This window comes from Amblyomma americanum, chromosome 10 (genome assembly GCF_052857255.1).
Source record: "Amblyomma americanum isolate KBUSLIRL-KWMA chromosome 10, ASM5285725v1, whole genome shotgun sequence".
Taxonomy (NCBI): domain Eukaryota; kingdom Metazoa; phylum Arthropoda; class Arachnida; order Ixodida; family Ixodidae; genus Amblyomma; species Amblyomma americanum.
In genome coordinates this window covers 116,001,904-116,009,552 of record NC_135506.1, presented here as the reverse complement: position 1 = coordinate 116,009,552, position 7,649 = coordinate 116,001,904, and the positions used below count along the sequence as shown (strand labels likewise).

At 47.0% G+C, this 7,649-nt stretch overlaps 1 non-coding gene across 1 annotated transcript; it reads left to right on the top strand.

The window, feature by feature from the left end:
* The first annotated feature begins 4,625 nt into the window (after nt 1-4,625).
* On the top strand, nt 4,626-4,697 carry TRNAS-GCU (transfer RNA serine (anticodon GCU)). Its single transcript has one exon. It is a non-coding gene; the product is annotated as a tRNA-Ser (tRNA).
* The last annotated feature ends 2,952 nt before the right edge of the window (nt 4,698-7,649 follow it).

Here is a 7,649-nt window from a genome sequence, read left to right as displayed (position 1 = left end):
AGCTCTATTACTACATGTCTCCCAAGGTCAATCGTAATGCGCACCTGCGCACCTGCGCGCGCTCGCCGGCTCCGCCCCTGTGACACCACGCAATTAGGAGAGGGCAGGCTGGGAGATGCCGAGGTGGCGTTCAGGTAGAGCATCCGCCTCGCTTGCAAGAGGACCGGGGCTCGAATACCGGCGCCGCGCAATTCTGTATGGGGTTTGAAAAAAAAAAACTCCGCGTGCCGATGAAATCGCACAACCAGGCCTGCGGTGCGGCCTGATATCGGAGACCAGAACCGACAACGCACTCCCTCACCGGAACAGGATTTACCACCCTGGTATAGTACTTGGCCACAGCCTCTTATATGAACAAACCAATTAACCCTCGGCCTTCAGTACCCAGCGGCTGCGGAGCAAATAACTGACAAGGGCGGCGGTCAGGCTTGTGACGCAGCGGAGGGTGCTAAGAATATCTGGCTCCGGACAGGCCGCCATTGGCATCTGAACCTGGGAACGTTTAACGCTAGGACTTCATCCAGTGAGGCTAGCCTAGCAGCGCTGTCCGTGGAAATAGCGGACATTAAATGAGATATTATAGGGCTTAGTGAAGTTAAGAGGACAGGTGAGGCATATACAGTACTAAAAAGCGGGCACATACTGTGCTATCGCGGACTATCGGATAGAGGAGAACTAGGTGTGGGATTCTTCGTCAATCAGGATATAGCTGGCAACGTAGAGGAGCTCTATAGTATTAACAAAAGGGGGACAGCTATCGTAATTAGGCTCAATACGAAGTACAAGCTGAAGGTGGGGCAGGCCTACGCGCCTACATCCAGCCATGATGACCAGACCGTTGAAAGCTTCTATGAAGACGTAGAATCAGCAATGATAAAGCAAAGTACACTGTACTGATGGGCGACTTCAACGCGAAAGTGGGCAAGAAGCAGGCTGGCGACCAGGCGGTAGGCGACTACGGGGTAGGCTATAGGAATTGCAGGGGATAGTCATTAGTAAAGTTCGCAGATACAAATAATTTACGGATCATGAATACCTTCTTCTGCAAACGAAAGCACAGGAAGCGGACCAGGAAGAGCCCCAATGGTGAGACTAAAAAATGAAATAGACCATTTCATGCACTCAACCTGGCATCGTGCAAGATGTGGAGGTCCTCGCAAAGGCGCGTTGTAGCGACCACAGAATGGTAAGGCTCAGGTTATATTTGAACGGAAGAAACTATAGTGAACCGGAAGCCTGTTAACGAGTCAGCGGTAAGAGGGAAAGTGAGAGGAATTCAGGATTTCGCTACAGAACAGGTATTCGGATTTAACCGAGGAAGACGATTTTAATGTTCAAACAATGAACGATAATCTCATTGCTATCATTACGGAGTGCGCCGTAGAAGTAGGCGATAGGATGGCTCGACAGGATACCGGCAAGCAATCCCTGGAGACGAAAGATCTGATTAAGAAACGTCAAAGCATGAGAGTATTTAACCCTACAGACAGAAGAATAGAAGTAGCAGAGCTGTCGAAGTTAATAAATAAGCGCAAGGAAGCCGACATAAGGAAGTTTAATATGGAGAGAATCGAGAATGCTCTAAAGAACGGAGGTAGCTTAAAAGCGGTGAAGAGGAAACTAGGCATAGGGAAAAACCAGATGTATATGCGTTAAGAGAAAAGGAGGGCAATGCCATTAGCAATATGGATAAGATAGTTAAAGTTGCCGAAGAGTTCTACACAAATGTATACAGTAGCCAATGTAATCAGAACGTTATTGATAGAGACAGTAGCGCACAGCAATGCGTCATCCCTCCCGTAACGAAAGAGGAAATAAAAGCCTTAGGAGCAATGCAAAGGGGAAAAGGAGCTGGTGAGGATCAGGCAACAGCAGATCTGTTGGAGGGTGGGGAGATTGTGCTAGAAAAAACTACGCACCCTATATATGCAATGCCTTATGACCTCGGCAGTACCAGAAGCTTGGAAGAACGTTAACGTTATCTTAATTGGTAAGAAAGGAGACGCCAAAGACTTGGAAAATTACCGACCGGTCAGCTTACTGTCCGTTGCCTACAAGGTGTTTACTATAGGTAATCGCTGATAGAGTCAGGGCAAACTTAAACTTCCATCAACCAAATGATCAGGCAGGCTTTCGTAAATATAATACTCCACGATTGGTCATACTCACACTATCGATCAGGTGATAGAGAAATGCTCAGAATATAACCAACCCCTATAATAGCCTTCATTGATTACGAGAAATCATTTCACTCAGTGGAAATCTCGGCAGTCATGCAGGCATTGCGGAACCAAGGTGTAGAAGAGCCTTATGGGAAAATATTGGAAGGTATCTATATAACAATTGCACAGCTACCATAGTCCGTCATAAAGTCGGCAATAAAATTACAATATGGAAACTTGTCAGGCTGGGAGACACGATGTCGCCAATGCTATTCACCGCCTGTTTACAGGAGGTATTCTGAGGCCTGAATTGGGAACAGTTAGGGATAATAGTTAATGGAGAATACCTAAACAATCTGCGATTCGCTGATGACATTGCCTTGCTGAGTCACTCAGGAGATGTGAATTCCAAAGCATCCTCGATGAGTTAAACAAGCGGAGCCGAACCGTGGGCTTAAAAATTAACATGCAGGAAAACGAAGTAATGTTGAACAGTCTAGGAAGGCAACAGCAGTTCACAATTGGTAGCGAGGTGCAGGAAGTGGTAAAGGAATATGTCTCCTTAGGGCAGGTATAGCGACCGCTGATCCGGATCATGAGAGGGAAATTATTGGAATAAGTATGGGGTGGAGAGCATATGGCAGGTTCTCTCAGATCATGAATGGCAATTTACCAGCATCCCTCAAGAGAAAAGTATAAAACATTCTGTACCTTACCAGCGCTCACCTATGGTGCAGAAACGTGGATGCTAACGGAAAGAGTTCAGGTTAAGTTTAGGACAATGCAGCGATCTATTGAAAGAAAAATGACAGGTGTAACGTTAAAAGACCGGAAGCGGGCAGAGTCGGTGAGGGAACGAACGCGGGTGTTAATGACATCCTAGTCGAAGTCAAGAGGAAGAAATGGGCTTGGGCAGGGCATGCAATGTGGAGGCAAGATAACCGCTGGTCGTTAAGGTAATGGAGCGGATTCCAAGAGAAGGCAAGTGTAGTGCGGGGCGGCAGAAGGTTAGGTGGGCGGATGAGATTAAGAAGAAAGTGGCCCCCGCTGACAAAGGACAGGGTTAATTGGAGAGGTATGAAAGAGACCTTTGCCCCGCAGTGGGCTTAGCCAGGCTGATGATTATGATGATGAGACTGGGAAAGGCGCAGCTGCGGGAGGGTTTTGGCGCTAGCCGGCTTCGCCGTTGTGATACCACGTGACTAGAACAGGGTGTAACAGTTTGCTACTTCGGCAGTTTCTCCTTCAGTTTCGCCATGGATGAGGTGCGCGGCGGATCGAGTGTGTCAACTCTTCGGCGTCGCCGTTAAGCCGCGTGCGATCATCCAGTCGGTATAGCTCGCCGAGAAGGTGTGCTGCAAATGACGCGTGTTAAACGAGCCGCTGAAACCAAGGAGCAACGAAAAGCTAGATCTGCGAAGGAACGGAACAGAGCTTTCGCTCTGTGCAACTAGTTTTAGAAGGTTTAAACATCACCAAAATTTTTTTGTTCTCGTTGCCGACAAAAAAAAAAAGAACGCTATTAGGGTATCTCTGGACTAGATTTTGTAATGGCCGAGCGGGAGGTTTGATGGGGGAGATGGGAGTGGCTCGTTTGGTGGCTATAGATGTATCGAGTGTACAACTACTGCTGTCAGCTCGAACACTAGTGCGCGGACTCAGGGCTATTGTAACCATCGTATCGGAGCCATCGCGTTAGCACAGACAGTGCTGGTAAAGGTTGGCGTGCGCTTCTACAAGCCAAGACCGGAGGGAATGGGGGGAGTGAGCGACGTGATAATAATTGGTTCTGAAGAAAGGGAAGGGATGAAGAGAGGAGGAGCTGCTGTATAAGCAACTGCGGCGAGTAGTTCAACGAAGGCCATGCACAAGTCTCAACGAGTAGCACTGATTTCCGGAATAATAATAATAATAATAATTGGTTTTTTGGGGAAAGGAAATGGCGCAGTATCTGTCTCATATATCTTTGGACACCTGAACCGCGCCGTAAGGGAAGGGATAAAGGAGGGAGTGAAAGAAGAAAGGAAGAATAGGTGCCGTAGTGGAGGGCTCCGGCATAATTTCGACCACCTGGGGATCTTTAACTTAGCGTTTTTCCTCCATAAAAACGCAGCCGCCGCGGTCGGGCTCGAACCCGGGAACTCCGGATCAGTAGTCGAGCGCCCTAACCACTGAGCCACCGCGGCGGGGGCGGAATGCAGTTAAAACTCATTCCCTAAGGGAAATTGGAGTATGGCATTGTTATGAAGCGGACTCCTTTCCACCTTACAGTCCTTGACGCCGAACCTTGAGGTATAGGACAACGAATACAAAGCGCGTTCCTAAGGCGACGCTTAATTAGCTCGAAAACGCAACGTTACGTTTTGCATATCATCACTGTGTAGCGTTAATAAATTACCGACTTTAGCAGTTGCTGTCCAGCTAACTCATGTATAATTAGGGGCTGTCCTCATTCTATCAGCCGCCGCGGTGGCTCAGTGGTTAGGGCGCTCGGCTGCTGACCGGAAAGACGCGGGTTCGATCCCGGCCGCGGCGGTCGAATTTCAATGGAGGCGAAATTCTAGAGGCCCGTGTGCTGTGCAATGTCAGTGCACGTTAAAGAACCCCAGGTGGTCGAAATTTCCGGAGCCCTTCACTATATACGGCGTCCCTCATAGCCTGAGTCGCCTTGGGACGTCAAACCCACATAAACCAAACCAAACCGAACCTCATTCTATCTTCTTCAGTTGGTAGCCGATGACGATACTCAATTCACTTGGAGTGTGACGTATCGTATTTGATTATCACACAAAAAACGATGACTAAACTTGCACAAGGGCTGCATCGTGACAGATAGCCACCCTATCAGAGGCTCAGACGTCCAAAGGTTTTGAAAGCATGTTTAGCAAACAAACGAGGTGGCGCTGCAGTCGCTATAGCAGGCTCGCGGTAGGCAAGAGGCCAGAGAGCGGCGTCACGGAGTCGTCTTCAATAAGCGTGGGTTTTCAAGGCTTCTAGGCGCGTTTTCAGTTTCTGCGAATCGCAACAGCGGTTGATGGTTTGAATTCAGGAATTTCTCGATGTACACGGGCTCTCGTTGGCCACGTTCGGAGTATTCAGATAAATAGGTCGGCCTGTGTGTTTTATATCTGGTTAGTGGTAAACAGGAGTTGCTGCGGTTGATTTCTACGCTAGAAATTATATACAATATCGTTTTTTTTTTGCCGGAATGATTTTAATTCGGGAATGTAGTGAGGACGGAGCAGACGTGCGTTCACCGTCTGCTGACGCACGTGACGCGCTGTGCGATAAGTGGGAACAGCTTCGTGTCCCCTATCTCCGCTGTGGACGCACTGCTTTTCGCCACAAGACCATGCATCAACCAGGCCGACTTTCCCATAGTTAAAATGCTGAATGTGCTCGTCAAAATTTTTCATTTCTGAATTTATTTTCTTTCCTACCGCTGGGGTGTTCGTCTGTTTCGTGACGAAAAATTATAGCAAAATATGCAGGATAAGTTTAGAAAATTACAATTGTTTGATGTGTGGTAGTCGAAAATTGAGCGAAACGCGTTTCTGACGCACCCAGCACATCGCGAATTCCTCTGGTTTCCAACGACGGAGAACCAACATTTTAATAGAAGAGGAGAGAAGATCAAAGCTTTCATTGGTTTCAATGCCGCATTTCTTCGACCAGAAGCAAAATCTCCCAGGCGATAAACGTGGCAGACGAGGGAATAAACTTTAATGTTGCTTTTCTGGGCTTTCACATTTTCTACGTTTGGCATCAGTCGCCGCTTCCTAATTTCGTAACGAATGAAATAGAATGATTCTGTATGTAGCGAATGAAAACAGGGACGTTAAGAAGTGTAATAAATCTCCCTGGGGTGTTTTTTTTTTCTACACCAGCGGTACATGTCCAACATTCTAGCGAAGAAATTTTGAAAAATAGAGAGTCGTAAGGAACTGTTATGGAAATTTTGAAGGTAATGGCCCATTCTTCTGATATGTAGCAAAGGCAATGGGGAACGCTGTGGACGATAGCAAAAACGTTAATAGAAAAAAACAAGACTGCCTTCGTGTGATCTGCGGTTATATCGATTCCTATAAAAATATCTTATATTAATGAAAAAATTTCGTTCTCAAATGGTTTCCCACTCAAAAATGCTTTTGTACAGAATTGCTGGGCATGAGCATGTGAAAGTTATTTTTGCATGAAACGTTTTCATGTAAATATGCATACTGTACATTAACTTTTGTTTGTATAAGTATTGGGTATCAAAAAAAAGAACTTATAGTTTCATCGCACAGAACAGGGGATTTGTGAACATGAAGCCATTAAAAAATTCTCTACGTAATTATTCAAGACCACCGGATGACTCGACGAGAGTGTTGATAACACCCAACTGTGCAGCCGAAAATAGAACGCAGTACTGAAATGAGCATAGAGAGTATATGTGGAATCCAATGAGTAATTATTCCTTTATTAAAAAAATATCATGTTTGGGTGAAATTTGGATACATACATCTCATGAATAAGTAACGAAAATACTTTATACGCTGCTTCCTCTTTAAACCTCACTGCAATATCTCGCTACAGTGTTTCATACGATAGTGTCTTTGCATCCTTTTTTTTCAAGCGATCTTTATTGCCTCAGGGCATAAAGGTTACGAAATGAGAGATGAGGAAGGTGCATAAATAAATGAAAAAAGGTGGGCTGATCTAACGAAGTTAAGTAGTGAACGATGATATGGACACTGCGTCCAGGCAATAAAGGAATCCGGATTGTCCGGTGAGAGACCCACCGCCACAAGGTGCCGAATTCTCGCCGGCTTCAGCGCCGGGCAAACCCACAACATGTAGGTGGTGGATATCCGCCTCACAGTCTCTGATCTTGCAGACTGGACACCCGGGGCGGGGATATAAATCTTTGAAATGCGGCCACTTGCGTGTCACAGCTGGAGTTAGGGCAACCCGTACCCGTATCCTCCGAAGCGCGCGACCATCATGGAGGGCATAAACAATACCAACTGCGGGAAGAGAACCCACGACTACATCAGGGACTTCCTAAGCAACAGAACAGCAACAATGGGCCTGGGCTAGCTGAGAAGCGACGTCTTTCACACCCCGTGCAAAGGCACACCCCAAGGATCCGTCATATCGCCCGTCCTCTTCAACGTGGCAATGATCGGCTTAGCAAACAGGCTAACGAAGATCCAAAGTATCCAGCACGCGATGTACGCCGACGACGTCACAATATGGACCACTCAGGGATCACTCGGTGAAAAGCAAGAGAGGCTGCAAGAGGCTGCTACCTGCGTGGAAAACTACACCAAAGAACGGGGCCTACGATGCTCGACGGAAAATTTGAAACTCCTCAGAATTGGCAAACATCCCACCCAGGCAACTCTAGAAGTCACCCTCGAGGGACAACACATCCCCGAGAAGAACATGATTAGAATTTTGGGAATGTGGCTGCAAAGCAGCCGCAAGTGCAGCCACACCATC